At 35.1% G+C, this 17316-nt stretch overlaps 1 long non-coding RNA gene across 2 annotated transcripts in view; it reads right to left on the bottom strand.

Moving 5' to 3' along the window:
* The window catches only part of LOC141448083 (uncharacterized), a 234509-nt gene that overhangs the window by 80512 nt on the left and 136681 nt on the right, over window positions 1-17316 (bottom strand). For both annotated transcript variants that reach the window (XR_012454839.1, XR_012454840.1), the window contains one exon: window positions 2016-2126. This is a non-coding gene — a long non-coding RNA (uncharacterized lncRNA). The remainder of the gene's footprint in view (window positions 1-2015; window positions 2127-17316) is intronic.

Here is a 17316-nt window from a genome sequence, read left to right as displayed (position 1 = left end):
CTAAAACCAAGGCCAAGGATGTTACATGTTGTAAGATGCTGTAATCTGGCATATGTTAAAAATTTTACTCTTTTTTTTTTTGGAGTATCGTTCCGATTTTATATTTTAATTTTGCACCGGATTTTTTTTTCCCCGCCAAAATTTCGTCATTTTAGAAATGTATATGAGGATTTTAAATAAGGACCTATTTAATGCCAAAATGGTTTCAAAAAAGAAAATCTGGTGGAGGTGGAACACAGAAATCAGAACTGGACGTTGTATTATTTTGTAGTGGGATGCTGGCTGAAACAGGAAGAGAATTTATTGCGCATGTAGCACAACGTAGAAGATTGTGAATCCCGCCCAAATGCCACCCCTAGACCATTAATCAATAGATGGGAAACCAAGAATTTATAATTTTCCGGGAAAATATGGGAAACAACTAAAAGGAGGCTGAATTTTCACTGTTATTTTCTTAAAATTTTAATGAAGTAAATGTAAAACAAAAATCTAATTAATAAATAATTATGAGATACAAGGAAATTAAATAAAATACAGGGGGGGGACCACTCGGGAGTATTCCCTTGACCTCAGGATTACATTATCTTACGTAATGTTGCTTTTTTATAAAAACAGGGGTGGTTGTGAATACATACGTATGCAAATTAGAACATACAAAGTGCAAAACATATGGAAGTATGTACTCGTATGTGTGTGTGTTTTTTTTTTTTTAATAGTGAAATGCCGTTATTGTGCTCACGTTTGTAGCAGTTATTGTGCACACACATTGTAATGGAGGTTTAAAGCACCAGTTTCCTTGACCTTTGACATATCTAGCACATTTATTGTAACGTAACTGTTTGTCTATTTCTTCTTCTTCTTTTTATGCAGCTTTTAAAGTGCATAGAGTTTGCATTTATGTGTATATAAAAATAGACATGTTTCGATCATGGATTATTCTTTATCTAGATTATTTTTAGAAATTATGTTTATTTAATTGCTTTATTTTTTTCTGCGGCTGATAGGAACTGGGTGGAATCGCTGAAATCTAGGCTCGATACTTTGTTTAAGTTCTATTCTTACTTCCGGTGCTAATATATCGTACGAAATACGAAAAAATAGTGCTTCCGGGTGGTCCCTGTAATCTTCCCTAAGCTTTACCTGCGTAAAACTGGTGGCTTATCCCATGAATAGAGTTCCCCGTCCTGTAATGGAATTTGTAACGCATCGTGTCCCCCATTGGTGGAGTCACGAAGAGGTAGCAGGTATTATTATTATTTAGAGGAGATAGGGATGCTTGCTACCTCATTTTCAGGCCAGAAAATCAAGAGGTCCTCTGGGAAAGTCGTCGGGCTTTCGGGTTTTTTGAGCGAGGAATATGAACTTAGCACGGCGGCGAAGATCCCCTATTCATTTGCAGCCCGTGGTGCTACTAATCTGGAAAAGTAGTGACTTAAGACCAGCCTACGGATATTTACTGAAATCGCTAGACTGCGTAATAAGATCTTTGACATCTTTGTGTCTAGAAGAGAAAATGGTGCAAAAACGTGAAAATTTAATTATCGTATTCTCTCATTCCCTCAGATCCTGGTTTACAATCAACGAGGAAGTTAGAGTCAGCCTATGTATTGATTTTTTGTAAACTTTAACCTTTTACTGCTTTTAATTTAAATCAAAAGCGTGAGCGGAGTATTCTTAGTTAAGGAAAACTTATGAATCTATAAATTATATTGAAGAAATCGATTTTTAGAAACAGAACTATTGATAAAACGGTTTTTCCTGGTACACTGGTGTCAATTTGTTTTTCTGTTTTACTACTTCCCAAGGAAACCCAGAGAAGGAGATGTGGACGCTACAACAGAAGCAGTAGAAGTAGTAATTAATCAATAAATCCTGAAGAAAATGAGAATTGGAAAACAAAAGAAATTAAAAGAAACAAAGTAAATGTTCATCATACCCAAAGAAAATTCTGATTCCAGTATACTAGATTTTCAACCTGGCCAAGTTCAACAAAATAATGCGCATGTGTTACTCACCTTTAACCTTGAACCTTCGACCTTTTGACCTCTCCCTCGCCATTTGATGGTATCCTAAACATTGCTCCATCTTAGATCTAAGTACATTTGGTCCACCCAGTTTGGGACAATCTGTAAATCAAAAAGTATTCTTTTTAAGTTACTATTAAAATTCAAAGAATCTTTATTTACATAAAAATATGTAATTATAAAAAAGAATTAAAAAGAAAAATATCAGGTGTGATATAGAAATGATGCTCCTGTTTTTATGGAATAATTTAAAGGAAGTATTTTCTATTCAATCAACGAGGCTAAGGTAGCCGAACGGTTATAGGCTAGACCCGCAAAGCTAAGATGTATTGCGGTTCTAGTCTAGCCCTTGGATTGTATTTAATGGTTAATATGAGAAATTTATAGTAAAGTATGTTAGGCGGTGATAGACTAGACCCGCAAAGCTAAGATGTATTGCGGTACTAGTCCTTGGATTGTATTTAATGGTTAATATGAGAAATTTATAGTAAAGTATGTTAGGCGGTTATAGGCTAGACCCGCAAAGCTAAGATGTATTGCGGTTCTAGTCTAGCCCTTGGATTTTATTTAATGGTTAATATGAGAAATTTACAGTAGAGTATGTTTGCTAGTCGCCTCCGTCCACGACACCTAATTGGGTTGTTGGCCTGAAAAAATAGGCATTACTTTACTTTACTTTTTTTTGAAACCTGAACTATATCCCAAAAGTGTCTCTTATGAGTTGTAGAATGGATTATTTAGATAAAATGGTTTAACGCGAAATTCATTCCAAGATTTACGACATATTAAGAGTAAAAAAATTCTCCTTACGTTCCTTAAACACAAGCAAGGAACAAGGTCAGTATATGGGCGGGAAAAAAAAAATTATGGGCACTAAATTTACAAATAAATAAACAGAGGTTTTTTACAGAATAACAAACTGTCAAGTAATCAGTAGAGTTCTTTAAAATTACAGGCTATTTCTTCGGGGGACGACGAGTGGGTGCACAATAAAGTACGAAATAGTTTCGATGTGTTTACATTAAAGCGAAGACTGGCGGGGAGAATGTTTAACTGGACTAACTTATCGATAGTTTAAGCTAGTTTAGGCACAACTATTTATTTAATTAAACCCTATAGTCCTGGTCTAAAGATAGTTAAAAGTGTAGCCATTTCAAGGCTAACGGAACCTTAGCTTAGTCTCATTGGATGTATGGCCAATGCTATAATATCTAAATAAATGTAATCATCGTGATTAGCAGTTTTAATGGCTAAAACAGGATTTTCTCTTGATACATTTTTTTATTTTTTTGAAGTTATAAAAACGCACAGGAAGTAGTTTCAAATGACGTCAGCGTGCCTTATTACTTCCTTAATACATATATATATATTTTTTAATCTTAGAAAATAGAAAATTTGTTTCTATACGACTCCCTAAAACTAATCAAGATTAAGGAAATCAATCAGTTGATACTATTTTGATCAATAATCAGTTGATTATATCGATTTACAAAAATTGAAAAATAAAATTACATTCACAGCGAAGCCTATATCCAATTACAGAACTAAAAAGGATTTTCCTGACTAATTTAAAAAAAAAACAACAACAATTTTAAGGGTTGCATGAAATCTAGGTACACTTTAAAGAAAAATTCATAAAATAGTATTTTTCCGGTTGAAAAGAAAGTACTTTTCCGGATCACGCTGTCTTTTTAAGAGGCCTAGCTTGGATTATCTGGAAGAGTTCTAGAAGTAGAGATTTTGAGCTAGTGGATTGCAGTTTGAAGTGAGAGTTTCCCTGTATCAGGCTTAGGGCGACGACTTGGGTTGATAAAAGGAATGTTAGGATCCAGTATGTATAAGGCCCCGGTTAGAGACGTGAAATGGAGCGTTCACTATGAATCGAAGTATAGTTTAGATAGTAGAGATTGACTTCTTTGGAGATTTGTGCGTTTGGTTGAACTCCACCCTTACAACTCTGTACCAACGACCAGACGGGTTTTAAAATAGAAGTATCAATTAGGCGGTTATAGGCTAGACCCGCAAAGCTAAGATGTATTGCGGTACTAGTCTAGCCCTTGGATTTTATTTAATGGTTAATATGAGAAATTTATAATAAAGTATGTTTGGCGGTTATAGGCTAGACCCGCAAAGCTAAGATGTATTACGGTACTAGTCTAGTCCTTGGATTTTATTTGATGGTTAATATGAGAAATTTGCAGTAAACTATGTTTGCTAGTCTCCTCCGTCCACGACACCTAATTTGGTAGTTGGACGTAAAACCAGCCTGAAAAAATAAGCAATTACTTTTTTTAGTCTTCTGTCGACAGTTTAGATCTAACGTCTAAGAATCTTTGAAGTTGTCGAAAGCGTCTGCTTAGTTTTGTTCTTTTAAGTCTAGTGATTCAATTACTCTTCTTCTTAAAAAATGAAGATCATTGACCGGCATTTCATAGACTTTTCCTTTAATGGCACCCCAAGCAAAAAAAAAAAAAATCCATTCGGGTCAGATCTGGAGAGCGTGCAGGCCAAGCCGCTGGTCCTGCGCGGCCAATTCATCGATTGGGATAATGTTGATTTAGCCACCACTGTTGTGGACCTCTGTGTAGGGATTCCAAGTAGGTCCTCGAACTAAGTAAAACCCCCAAAGCTAGCCAATGTTGACCACCAATTCTCTTTAATCTAGAATTTTAATCACCTTTCAAACCTTACTTAAACAGAGTGGCAAGTCCGTGCCATAAACCGGAAATGTGCTCTGAATGGAATCTCCCGTGGAAAAAGTGTTTTTCAAACGAAAATTTTCCAGCTAAATGAGCTGAACTTAGTTCTTATGATTCTTACGATTCCCTAATTCTTTTTTTACGCTGTATCATAAGGTGGCCCCAAAAATCCGCTCAAAACCGACAAAGAGAATCGCCTGTTTTTTTAGCGGAACTTTCCCAGATTTACCTGAAGAGAGATGAGAAGTCTATACAATCTAAATTCATTACAAAACGACTGTTTTAATTCAAGGGGGCAAAAAAATGAAGAAATCTCCAAGAGTTAGCAATTTAAATAAATTGTGCAATTTCGGGATAAAAAAAAAAATTCGAGAAGTGGAAAATAAACTAACCTTGGCGTAGTGTGCCAACAGCCTTGACATTGGGCCGATCTATCTTAGGCCACATACTCTCGGCGTCCAGATTATTTAACAACTTCCCCTCTCCTTGGGGATCTCTCAAACACACCCACGCTTCAAAAACTCCTCATGAAATCTGATATTAATAATATATTCACAATTATGGATACTCCATCTTACCTCTGTAGCAATTAACTTAATTAATTATTATTATTTAATCTTAGAATTCGTATTAAACCGATATCTTGAATGTTATAGATTAAGGTGTGCGTCACAGCTCTTTAAGAGGAGCTTTTTTTAAAGGTTTTTAAGGCACGTCAACACCTAGTCTGGGCAGCAATCTATTGTTACAGGCAACACTGTCCATCACCGGATAGTGAACTGAAAGCTGCACTTTGAAAGAGAAAAATCTAGAAGCCACTAGCTGGATTCGAACCCGGGTTTTCCGGGCGTGAAATCCAGGCCGCTAACCCTTAACATACGTTAAGCTTTTATGTAGATAACCTATTAATTAATATTATACAACCATAGAAGAATATAGGGTAAAGCAGAGCTTTAGAGTTGTCAAAAAAGTTCCGAATAAAAGAAATTGAGCTAATTATGAGTTGAGTTTTTGTGTTCCACTGAAAGACAGACGATTCTCTTTATCGAATTTGAGCGGATTCTTGGGGGCCACTTTATGATAGAGGCAATAAGCGTAAAGAAAATAAGAATTAGGGAATCGTAAGAATCGTAAACAACTATGTTCAGCTCATTTAGCTGGAAAATTTTGGTTTGAAAAACACTTTTTCCACGAGAAATTCCATTCAGAGTACATTTCCGGTTTAGGGCATGGACTTGCCACTCTGTTTAAAAGTAAAGTTGATTAAAATTCTAGATTAAAGAGAATTTGTGGTCAACATTGGCGACCTTGGATCGAACACCTACTTGGAATCCCTACACTAGACTTATAAAAGAACAGAACTAAGCAGTCGCTTTCGACAGTCTTCAAAGCTTCTTAGACGATAGATCTCAACTGTCTCTCTCAACGACAGAAGACTAATTTACACTTCTATTTTAAAATCCGTCCGGGCGTTGGTATAGAGTTGTGGGGTTCAAGCAAACGCACCAATCTCCAAGATTTACAGGAAATAATTGAAATCTTTTTCAAAAAAAAAAAAAAAAATCATTTAAGAACCAGAAAACTTTATTCAATTTTAAGTGTCACCTCCGGTCACATCCAATAAACTTGAAATTTTAATAAATTATTTAAAATCCTTAACAATAATTACGTGTTAGGAGCGTACAATTAACTGAAATAAGACTTCAGAAGACAGACCAACTAACCCTAAGCCTAGAAATGCCCTTCATCGAATTTTAACACGATATCGATCCCTTTCAAGGCAGTTTCACTAGGGCTTTGGAAAAGTGTTAGACATTTCATCGAATAAAATTAGCCAAATAATTATTTTGAAATAACAGTTTTGAAATTAGAGTTATTTCAAATAATCTGATGAAATAATTATTTGTCATTTCGTTATTTTAAATAATAAATATTACCTACTTTTTATTATATTTATTTAATTTTTTTTTAGAATTCCATAATTCACTCAACACGTGTCTACTTCTACGTATCTTTCATCATATTTTTCACACTCTGCAATTTTATCTCATAAAATTGGGACTAATTCCCCCATAACTTTGATTACTATTCTAATAAAATGCATCTAAAGTTATCAAAAAAGGAAAGAAGATGTGTAATGTGCACTTAATTGCTTCACCGGAAGTCTGAATATAATTAACGATTTTCATGACTGTTTTAATTGAATTAAAGTTTTTTTTTTCCAGATATCGACTAAAAATAAAGCTTTTGGATTACAAATAGAGGAAATGAATCGATCAACTTCTCAGACAATTTGACTTCAGAAACAATTCAAACAACACGCAATCTAGTAATAGATTGATCATTGGCTGGCTACAGGTTGATGCCAAGTTTGTCTGTAATTGAATAAATTAGAATGGCATGGATCAATATCGATCTTAAAAACACCTTCGAGTTGAACTCTTTAAAATCATGTTCCCCTAATACGAGAGTTTTATTTTAGTTTTTCATTTTTTTGGTGGTGGTGGGGGATTTAAGTAGGCTTAACGAGGGAGTGGGGGATATTTGAAATTCCCCTTAAAAGCACCATTTCTGTAAAAAAAAATTCTACGGTTTAACTACTACGATTATTTAGTATGAATTAAATGAGTTTCAAAAAAAATTAAGACTTTTCTTTAAAAAAAAGGAGACTTAATAAGAATAAGAGTAAAGAAAAGTCGAGAGGGAGGGGGTTTACACGCACAATTTTTCCCCTCCTTTCAGAAAATTGTGAGGAAATAATAAATAATAACAGATTGATATTATAATTTAAAAAAAATAGTAATTTACATATAATTTAAATTTGTATGCAAAATAAAAAAAAAATTATACGTTAAGATGCGCAGATTATTGCGTAGCGATCACCTTGACATTTTTAAATTTCTTTAAAAGAAATCTTAAATAGTAGGAATTTTAAATATCTCTTCATAATCTACAAGGTGCCATTTTGGTTTAGAAATTCTATATAAAATTTTAATTATTTAATCTTAACCGTAAGATTAACGAGACTGATGCTGCTACAGAAGAACTATGCATGCGGCAAATCCTAACGACCGCGACAGCTGTGCAGCGTAAAGCCTTCTCTTTCGATTGTAGCGCCTCTCACGTGTTTGTAGAGAAATCTGTCTGACCGGAATCGTCGTTTGTGTAAGAGGTGTTAGTTTACGTTTTGCCGAAAACATGATACTACACATGTAGTAGAGCAACGAATAGTCGTGAAACTGGGTAAAACCGCTACTGAAACTTCATCTTTTATTAAAAGAAGTTTATGGCGTTGATGAATGTTAATCACGTGCGCGAGTTTTTTGAGTGGTTCAAGCGTTTCCAAGATGGCCGAGAAGACGTCGCCATAGAGAAGACCGCCCGGGTCGCCCACTTCCACGTTCAAAACGGATGAAAATATCAATTATAATTAATCAACATTACTACCGTGAGGTGCTTGCTTAAGTAAAAGAGTAAGGAAAAAACGACCCGATTTGTGGAAGAACAAGTCAAGTCTCCATCAAGACAACGTGCCGGCTTGCACGTCACTGCATTGTCTGTCAAGACGTACTCTTCTTCTTAACTTATAGTGCTCTAGGTCAGAAAAATATTAAGAACCCCACAATCCAGGTCTCAAATCCTGGACCTTGGAACTAGGTTAGAATAACTCTAGCCAGCCTAGATCTTGACTTCGCCTCCATAAGTGCTGCTGCAAGCAAAGTGTGGGAGTCCAGAGTTTTGGCTTGCCTATCCGTTGATGGTGCCCACTTTGAATAGATTCTTTAAAAAAAATAACGTAATTTTGACAGTAAACTGAAATTTGTTTTTCATATTTTAAATTACCATAACTTTTGAAAAACCTAACCGATTTCAAAAAAAAATTTTTTGTTGTTTTTAGGGGCTCAAATACTACAAAAATATGTAACAATATAACGTTCCATTTGAAAAACAAAAGTTGGATGCTGTATCTCGAGATACAAGGGTTTAAAAAAATGGGTCAATCACGGAAAATAAACTAGACTAAAAATGATTAAATACGGGTTTTTTATTTTTTCGAAATTTTCCGCCGTTTAAAAAAAAAAGTGGGTGGAGCATGTAACTCTGGTCACCCTGTATATTGAGAAGAAATAGTTGGAGGCCAAGATATTTAGCGGAAGAAACGGGAAATTGGAAGACTATTTTAGTTGTATATCTTGTACAGGCAGCAGCAGTAGCAACCTCGGGTGGTTACCACCTGCCAAATATCTGGGTCAATGTCAGACAGACAAGGCGGGCAAATAGTTGGCGCTAGAGGGCGGGCTAGTTCCCATCAGGCTGAATATTTTCTATGAAACTAACAACTTTAGACACATTCTATCTCTATCTCTCTCTTCCCTCACTCACCCTCTCTCTCTCGCTTATGCCCTTGCCGTACAACTGCTCAAACTCAAACTCTTAATTAATTTTTATACAAATTCGTTAGATTTAGTTTTTTTTTAATTTTTAAAGGACATTATTCATAGATGAGTTCTTTATTTTCAATTAATTTTATTGTTGCAAAATATTTTTTAAAAAACTCTGTATTTATACTATTACTTGTTCGAATGCAGGAAGTATTGCAATCGTATCCAATTCTCTTTTCAAGTACGAATACTTTAACCTCTTTTATTGATCATAAAATTTTGTATAGATACTTTATGAGTACCTTAACAGTCAGCACCAAAGGCGTACCAACTTTTTTAGGTTAACAGCCATAATCTAACAGTTCACAGTACACCCATAATCCCTGAAGAGGACCGTAGTCCACCGTAGGTTGTCACAGTGTTCTAACAGTTCACAGTACACCCACAATCCCTGAATATGATCCTAGTACCCCCTGGGTTGTCACAGTGTTTTAACAGTTCACAGTACACCCACAATCCCTGAATATGATCCTAGTACCCCCTGGGTTGTCACAGTGTTCTAACAGTTCACAGTACACCCACAATCCCTGACGATGATCTTAGACCCCCCTGGGTTATTCCAGTGTTCCAACAGTTCACAGTAAACTAACATCATCACAACCACACAATCACACGTACTTTCCCAGCTACACTTATCTCGTGCGTTTACAAATTGAGAAACAAACGTAAGACACAACGGGGAGCCGCAATAATCCTTTCTCGATTAACACAGAACAGCCAAACAAACTAAGTTCAACCGTATTCAAACCCTCCAATCCTGGGATATCCCCATCATCCACACAGACCTAAATATTTCCCTCTGTCGCAGGCTCAGCCCAATCCCGCTACTTAAAATTCCACGTTAAATAAGCTTCTCATTACAATCCCTATAATCCGCTCTCTTTCATCCAGAACACTGCCGATTAAGCCCCCCCAGGCGATGATAGCCCAGTGACCATTTAACTACATAACTTTGATCGTCCTAGGTTGGCTGTAATGTTTGCTGTAACAACTGCTGACCGATGGTTACCAAATACTTTGACACGTAACCACGCTGAAGTGTGCGTATCTGTGACTGTGTAATTGTATTCACAATCATTCATCATTTTTCCCGTGTTGCAGCATTTTAATAAATTTTGGAAAATAATATAAAAATTCAAATCAAGCAAAAAAAAGTTTTTAGACTACCGCAAACGATTGATGTTTAAGACGTAGTGTTCAAATGCAAATGTTCGCCCAAAAATATTTTTTCTCAATTTTTGGGGGACCCCAAAAACATGCATTTCCGGGGTGAAAACTCAGTTTCAAAACTTTTATTGCAAACTGCATTTATTTATTTTTTTTCCAGACAACACTATGCTTCAGAGGATAGTGAGCAGTAAGAAGCTTCTAGGAAGAAAAAATCTGAGAGGCTAGCAGCTAGATTCGAACCCAGGACCTCAGCGTGGGGAATCCACTACGCTTAACACTGGACTAATTCCTTCCCAAAATTATTAATATAATTGAAATGTGACCTTCATGATGGAAAAATTTAAAAATTATTATTTATTTTTTCTTTGCAGATTGCTACATATCGATATAATTTTATATCGATAAGTTATAAATAAAGACAATGAACAAGAAGACACACACAAAAAAAATGAACAACGCAAAATAAAAACTAAAAGAATTATAATAAAATTCCAAAGAGGGAAGATAAGGAACCAATTGCCTTGGCCTTGCCAGCGCCAGTATGTGATAACGAATGTAAATTGGGTATTTATTCAATTAATTATCTCCAAAATTATTACAATTATTTATTTATTGTTTAAATAAAATAATTTATTATTTATGAACACTTTGAACGGCTTAATAATCAGTTAGTATAATTTTTTTTAATAATTATCCAGGTTAAATTCTGCTGAAAAGTTTTTTCTTCCCTAGTTATGATCCCTAGTTATGATCCCAAGTTATGATCCCTAGTTATGAACCCTAGTTATGATCCCTAGTTATGATCCCTAGTTATGATCCCTAGTTATGATCCCTAGTTATGAACCCTAGTTATGATCCCTAGTTATGATCCCTAGTTATGATCCCTAGTTATGAGCCCTACGCCCGTAAAAGTATAATTTATTTTACAATGAATCCAAAAAAAATAAAAATTTTGCCCTTACGATAAAATTGGGGTTGTAAAATTGAGGTATTTGTACGCACCAAGTAAGAATGAATGAATCGTGTGAATGTTAACCCAAGATTATCTTTATTTTTGTTACTTAAAGTTCCAGTTGATAACCGGAAGCTACTACTTATAGCTCACTGTTTGGAGGCCGGAATAAGTCCTGGGCCCACGTCTTAAATAAAAAAAAATAAAAAAATGTATCAGTGGCGAGAAGCTAATAAAAACATCCGATAACAGTGGATATACAACAGCTAAGGAACTATTTTGAAGTTGTACTAGAGATTCCGGAAGTACATCTCGACATATTTTCGTACACTAAAAGTTACATCTGTTTTTTTTCTTTTTTTCATTTGAACATCTGCTTGTAAAGCTCCAAAAGATTTATAAGCTTTCACTTTGATTTCAATTAAGTAAAACAGAATAATGGATCGATCCAGATTACCTCGTATTTGTTAAGATAGGCTGTTTACACCTCGATTCTTCATCGTCTAATAATATTAAGTTCAACTTGGTAACCCAAATTAAGGAATTTTTTTATAAATGTTGGTTACAACCATCTTTGGGAAATGCAGGACCCATGTGTAATTCGTAAAAATCTAAATGCAATTTTGTCATCGTATGAAGCCAATTTACACAGTACTGATGTAGCCAGACAATACTCCACAAATTATAGCATTTATTATAGAAATATTCCTTTAAATACTTCGGATGTCCAAAATTATCTTTTACTCTCTCTACCATTTACTGTAACTACCATATTGTTCCAACTTAGAACTTGCAGTAATTTCTCCATTAAAATTACCCACAAAGCAATAGCCTACTTAATAAATCCTAACCTGCTCTGTACTCTTTGTAACCTCCGTGAAAAAGAAGATTTATTTCATACCTGTTCGATTTATGAATGCATTAGATTAAAATATCTATCCCAATTATCTATCCTAGCTATTAGCAGAGAGGAACAACTATTTCATTTACTATCACCTCTATCGAAATCTGACTGTCTCCATATTTACAATTTTAATACAAAGTAGTCATGTTGCGCTCATCCATGCTTAATGACTGAAGTAAGTTATAAGGTACTGCTCTAATATTTAAGTTATAATTTAATTTAGAAGTTTATCTCTCATTTAGTAATTGAAAGACATTTTAATATTAAAATTTTCTGCTATTTAATTTAGTAAGAAATGACGTTTGTCATCATTTATTGAAAAATTATAATTATATGCAAATAAAGACATGATTATTTAAAATAAATGACCTTTAGATGGAAAGATTTATATTAGATAATTAACATGAAATATGGACCCAATTTAAATAAAGAAATGGACTGATGCCATAATAAAGTACTAGACTAATAAATCTATTGTTTTAATAAGCTAGTTTAAATAAAGTTAAAAGACAATACTAAGTCAGCAGAGTAGGTGTGACTAAAACAAAATCCAATTATTACTAAAAGATCAGCTGGATGTATCTGGATTCAACGCATAGACCGAAGATTGTGATTTTAAGCAAGAGTTTTCTCGGTGATTTTATAAGAATTATTGAGCAAGAAAACTGCTGAACTATCTGGGCACGCATAACAACGATTACCACATGGAGCGGGGATTACCTAATCTCGATTTACAAAAAAATGCAAGAAATATATACTAAAAATGTGCAAAGGGTCTAGACTGGGGGAATCGAACCCACTATAACCAACAATACATCGAAGCTATGCGGGTCTTGCCTATAACCGCCTAACATTCTTTACTATAAATTTCTCATATTAACCATTAAATAAAATCCAAGGGCTATACTAGTACCGCAATACATCTTAGCTTTGCGGGCCTTGCCTATAACCGCTCGGCTATCATGGCGTCTGATTGATTCAGTTTAGTTTTTACTTCTAATTGGCAAGTTTCATCCAAAAGTATTTCTTGTTTTGAGTTATGCTCGCTACTCATTGAACAGACAGACACACAAATCGATTTGTAAAACTTAATTTTGCAAAAGAGAAGATGGAAATACGGTCGCTTACCAAGTAAAAGGTTGTAAAAATGTAATAAAATGTCATGTCGTAATACAATCAACAACTAACATTTCATGCTAAATAACAATCAGGGTTTAAAAAAAATAAATTTGTCATGCCCAACTGGAAGAAACACATGGTGGTTTAGACTTAGATTAGATCCGGTCCAAGTGAGCACAATACTCAACTCAGAGTATCATCAAGTTATTGCGTCAATAATGTAAGTTCTCTTTCTCTCTTCAAAAGGTAAACAACAATTTAAAAATAAAGATCTAAAAAAAAAAAATTATTTTGAGTAATTTCTCTTTTGTTCTCAGCCTCCCTCGTTCCTGAACAACAGTTACTTTTTGCGTCCGGTGATGATGATAGCATATATTTGTTTATAACGCTATATTTATGACCGTTCTTAAAAAACGGAGGGAGAAAAAAATGCGAGTAAAATTCTTCTATATTGCTCGTAAAAATTTCTCAATGTATTTTTAGATTTTTCTTTTCTTTTTTTTTTTGGAAAAACTCCCAAGGATTATTGTACGCCCCCTCTTATTCTTTGAAATTAAATTCATTTAGATGAGATGTAGATTAGATTTTAGAAATATGATTGCATATAAGGACCGCAGCTAGGCGCCACGATAGCCGAGCGGTTATAGGCAAGACCCGCAAAGCTAAGATGTATTGCGGTACTAGTCTAGCCCTTGGATTTTATTTAATGGTTAATATGAGAAATTTATAGTAAAATATGTCAGGCGGTGATAGGCTAGACCCGCAAAGCTAAGATGTATTGCGGTACTAGTCTAGCCCTTGGATTTTATTTAATAGTTAATATGTGGAATTTATAGTAAAGTATGTTTGCTAGTCGCCTCCGTCCACGACACCTTATTTGGTAATTGGATGTAAGGCCTGCCTGAACAAATAGGCAATTTCTTTACTTTTACTTTTTACTATAAAGACCGCAGCTTTAACCTATCTCAGCAAGCTCTTTGAGAGTTTATGGGAGAGTAGAGCAAGTGTTTATTTATCTTATTAAGCTCCCCTGACCGTCTGACCAATTCTGAAGAAGGGTCATTTCCGGTTTGTATTTTTTTTTTTTTTTTTTTTAATGATTTAAGGTGCGTCAACATCTATGGTTATTGGCTTTTTTCAGTGCACTGTCGGCCTCCGGACAGGTTTCTCTCGTTACAGCTCAACACTGTCTACCACCGGACAGTGTTGAGCTGTAAGAAGCTCCTAGGAAGAGAAAAATCTAAGGGTCAGCAGCTGGATTCGAACCCGGGACCTCCACGTCCAGTGCGCTAACCGTATAGCTAATCCCCCGGTTAGTACTGTTTGAACGAAATATCGAGCATAAGTCAAGCTTTCAGCAAACATTCAATTCCGGTGATTTGCACGTTCACGCACACCAAAGAGCTAAAAAATGGTTCTTATCGTCTTCAATGGATCTCTATTTCATTTGTAATCTCAATTTTCAAAATATGACAAAACCTAATAATAATCATAATTAGAAAAAATTAAAAATATATTTTGACAAATAATTAACTTTTTAATATTAGTAGCAAAAAAAAAAATTTAAACCGTATATAGCTTATCACCTGAACAACTGTTATGGTCTTGACAAGGTGAGACCCACAAATTGATTGAGTGATATTCAACTTATCTGATTACGTGGAATCCAGACACTCCTAAATTATTTTATTTACTTAATTTATCTTCTTCTTTTTTGTTTTTTCATCCTTAAAATGTAAAGTTAACAATATTTAAGGATTTCGGGATTCAGTAGTCACAGTAAATACAACGGTTTGTTCTGGGTGTGAGTATAATAAAATTTAAAAAATTATTGGAAAACATAGTATTTGAGTCAGCAAGTATAGGAGCGATAACGGATATATAAATGAAGCCAAATTCTTTACACCAAACTGATTCATCTACGAGGGTCGTTTGAAAAGTCCGTGCAAAGTCAGAGATATAGCACCACTGGCGCGTATCGAGTTATGTTTAGTTAGTAGCATCTCTTGGAAGAACACACACCAAGTTTCAGCCAGATCGGTCTATTTCTTTGTGTTTGGCATTCGTTTGAATCGAGGAAGTCGAGTGATTTTCAAAAAATGGACGAAAAAGAATTTCGTGTGTTGATTAAACACTACTTTATGAAAGGCAAAACGCCTCAGGAGACTAAAGAGAAGCTTGATAAACATTATGGTGACTCTGCACCTTCGATTAGAACAGTTTATAAGTGGTTTCAAAATTTTCGGAGTGGCCATATGGGCACAAGTGACGCTGAACGTTCTGGACGCCCTGTTGTGGTTACTACTCCAGAAATCATTGATAAAATCCATGATATGGTGATGGATGACAGAAGAGTGAAGGTGCGTGAGATTGCTAGTGCTGTGGGCATCTCGAATGAACGGCTACATAATATTTTGCACCAACAATTGGACATGACAAAGCTATCCGCAAGATGGGTGCCGCGATTGCTCACGCTTGACCAAAAACGAAATCGTGTGAAGTGTTGCAAGGACGGTTTGCAGCTGTTCCAGAAGCGTCGTTTCGTCACTGTGGATGAAACATGGATACATCACTACACTCCTGAGACCAAAGAACAATCTAAACAATGTGTTACCTAGGGGGGAATCTGCGCCAAAAAAGGCGAAGACCGTTCCTTCGGCCGGAAAGATTATGGCGACTGTCTTTTGGGATTCGCAAGGAATAATCCTCATCGACTATCTGGAAAAGGGTAAAACTATTACAGGTGCATATTATTCATCGTTATTGGACCGTTTGAAAACCGAGCTGCAAGAAAAACGCCCACGATTGGCCCACAAAAAAGTCCTTTTCCATCACGACAACGCACCAGCTCACACCTCAGCAGTTGTGGTCGCAAAATTAATGGAAATAGGGTTCCAACTCGTTTCACATCCCCCCCTATTCTCCAGACTTGGCTCCCTCGGACTACTATTTGTTCCCCAATATGAAGAAATGGCTGGCGGGAAAAAGATTTTATTCAAACGAGGAGGTGATTGCAGAAACGAATGGCTATTTTTCAGACTTGGACAATCCTATTATTCGGATGGGATCAACAAACTAGAGCAGCGTTGGACGAAGTGTATAAGCCTAAAAGGAGACTATGTTGAAAAATAAAAAAGGTTTACCCCCAAAAATTAAGTAGTTTTTATTTTTGCACGGACTTTTCAAACGACCCTCGTACCTCTGCTGATGGATGAAAGTGCAAAACCGGACATGGAATACAATAATCATGCGTGCTACTTCCGGATAAAATCATTTTAACCAGATTCGTAAAATTGATTATTCAATATCGATGGCAGTTTTATACGATGCAATTTTTATTTTATTTTATTTTTAATATGACAGGAAGTTAATTTTGATAACTACCGCCACAGTTTGTGCTCAACCTGAGAACTTTTCTTTGGACCCAGCGGAACCTTAAAAAAAAACAAAAAAAACGATATTTACGTTGGAAAAATTGAAATTAAAAATCAGCTAAGATCACAATTATTAACGGAAAAAGAGAAAATAAAGACAAAAAATTAAATAAAAAAATAAATAAGAAGAAATATTTAAGAATATTCAAGGGCGATTTCAAGGAGCTGCCGAGAGAGAGAGAGAGAGAGAGAGAGAGAGAGAAAAGCGCATTATCATTTTTATGTACAAGTATTCAAGCACCGTTAGTCGATTGTTCAAAAAAAAAAAAAAAAAATGTTGAAATTAAGAGTTCAATACAGGAAAAATGACAGAATATTCTCTGACATTAAAGTCTCCAGTAACTGTTGCATAAATTTAACTATGGAAACCAATGGAATTCTTATAAATTCAAGGACATTTAAGGGTTTTGTCACGATTATTGCCTCCATAGTGTAACCAAATTTGAATAACAAAAAAAATCACGTAATCTCTAAGAAAAAGTCACCTTTTCGTGCATATTTTTCCGGTTTTCACTAATATGAGGTTATCTGAATATGAAAAAATATTTTTTAGTTATTAGTCCATGTTTTCT

Source organism: Rhodnius prolixus, unplaced genomic scaffold, assembly GCF_049639745.1.
Source record: "Rhodnius prolixus isolate KJV_2025 unplaced genomic scaffold, Rpr scaffold_13, whole genome shotgun sequence".
NCBI classification, from domain to species: domain Eukaryota; kingdom Metazoa; phylum Arthropoda; class Insecta; order Hemiptera; family Reduviidae; genus Rhodnius; species Rhodnius prolixus.
Note: the sequence above shows the minus strand (reverse complement) of the source record. Positions and strands in the feature narration are given on the sequence as shown.